At 24.8% G+C, this 2,500-nt stretch overlaps 1 long non-coding RNA gene across 1 annotated transcript in view; it reads left to right on the top strand.

Moving 5' to 3' along the window:
• Window positions 1–2,500, top strand: part of LOC135224187 (uncharacterized) — an 8,465-nt gene that overhangs the window by 308 nt on the left and 5,657 nt on the right. The gene's annotated exons all lie outside the window — the stretch shown is intronic.

The following is a 2,500-nucleotide window of genomic DNA, read 5'->3' as shown; positions in this document are numbered from 1 at the left end:
ACAACCTGTATATTTAGATGGCAATAAATAATCCAGGACTAGTAAGTACAATTACCATACATTGTTTATTGAAGCTATGTGGTAAACTTTTGATAAACATCCCATTAGCATAGATTGTTAACTTAGACCGTATACCTATAGTGTAAACAACCGAGTGGACTAGCTGCGGCGGACACCTTAACCGTGTTCGGACCCACCTTCAGGAAAAGTACTTTAACACGCCCTAACACAGAAGATGGGTACCAGTCATGAGTCTCATGTCTCGAGGTGTTGCTTCACGACCGTTGATCGTGACTGGTGCCCATCTCTGGTATCAGGACATGTTAAAGTACTTTTTCTGAAGGTGGTTCTAAGATGGTTTAAGGTGGCCACAGCTAGTCCACTCGGTTGTTTATCGTAGGCTAAACCAGTCTGGGTGAAAATAGCAGCCTTTCTGTGGGAGTCACTAGCCTAACTGTATGGGTACATAGCAAGTAATTGTGTTATGTAACTTGTGAACTTATGGGATCTGGTAGGCTGTACATTTAGGTGTGAATAATTAATCATAATATTTGTTCTTTTTATTTTTTTATAATAAAGTAATACCATGTATTAGACTTGAAAAGACTTAAAAAGGACATAGTGCAAAAATAGTATTCTAGACTTTGTAAAGGCTATATTCTGGTTGTCTTATGTAGCCTATACCCTTGGGTGGTATTAACCTACCATAGGTTGCAGAATAACAAGGTAGAGTGGCAATCCCTTTTTCAAAGGAATACCCTGATATTAGCTTAAAAAAAGCGTGGCTGAATATCAAGCAAAATAGTCTTGGCTATTTAAAGAGAAAACCAGTTTGTAGGAGGGTTATAAGTTGAGAGAAAACTTAAGATCTTTTATGACTAGCTTAATGTGGATTATATTATAATTATTAGCCTATGCCAGCTAAAACAATACTTTGGATTAAATAAATTACTTCCTAGACTAGATTCCTCTTCTTACATACTAGCCGCAGGGTGGCCAGACGTCCTGCTTTAGGAAGGACAGTCCTGTTTTTGAGCATTCTGTCCTCTGTCCTGCTTCACCTTAGAAGGACGCTAATTTGTACTTGCCCCTGCTTTTTTTTTGGGTTTTTGTCTTAAAAATAAAAAATAGTTAATTGCTAAAAATATAAACAAATACATATACGAAAAACAAGTGAGAACTGATGGGCAAAAGAACCATTTATTTTTTTTCATGAGGCCAATAATTTTATATAGTGGCTGTTGGCACAGTTAGCAACACTAGGCATGGAGCCGCAGTGTACTTGTATCTGTCTAGCATTTTTTACAAAAAAAGGACTTCTAGCCAACAGAAAAACGCTTAGAGATGGCAAGGAAAAGGGCAAAATGCAAACATCAGATTGCTAATTCCTTTAGTTTCCGAAATAATGTTAATTTGTTCACCCCAGTTATGTAATAAATTGTTCCATCTTCAATACAATTGAATATTAATCAATTTCAGTTCTTTATTCATACACTATTTGAGATTTAAACACTCAAGTCAAGTTTTATATAGGTATACAAGATATAATTAATATATATATTATATATATATAAGATAAGATATTAATATATATATATATATATGATATATATATTATATATATATATTATATTATATTATATATAATATTCTATAGATTATATTTATATTAATTATATTATTATTATTATATTATTTATATATAATATATAATATAATATATATATATATATATATATATATATATATATATATATATATATATATATATGTATTATATATATATATATATATATATGTCTATATATATAATGTATTATATATATATATATATGTTGTATATATATATATGTATATATAGATATATGTATATATATATATATGTATGTATATATATATATATATATATATATGTATATATATATATACATAATGTAATATATATATATGTATATATATATATATATATATATATGTATATATATATATATATATATATATATATATATATATATATATATATATGAATATATATATATATATATATCTATTATATATATATATATATATATAGGTATATATATATGTATGTATATATATATATGTATATATATATATATATATATATAGTATATATATATATCTATATAATATATATATATATATATATATATGTATGTACTATATGATATATATATATATGTATATATATATAGTATGTATGTAGATATATATGATATATATATAATATATAATATATATATGTATGGTATTATATATATATTAGATCTATATGTATATATATATAGTTATAATATATATTATATATATATATATATATATAGATATATATATAATATATATATACTACTTAATATATATATTATATATTGTAATTATATATATATATGTTATGTACTATATATATATATCTCTTATAGGTAATATTATATATATGTATATATAATAATATATATAATATATAGTTTATGTATACTAT

The sequence above is a fragment of the Macrobrachium nipponense genome, chromosome 10 (assembly GCF_015104395.2).
Source record: "Macrobrachium nipponense isolate FS-2020 chromosome 10, ASM1510439v2, whole genome shotgun sequence".
Classification (NCBI taxonomy): Eukaryota; Metazoa; Arthropoda; class Malacostraca; order Decapoda; family Palaemonidae; genus Macrobrachium; species Macrobrachium nipponense.
This window is presented reverse-complemented; position numbering and strand designations above follow the sequence as displayed.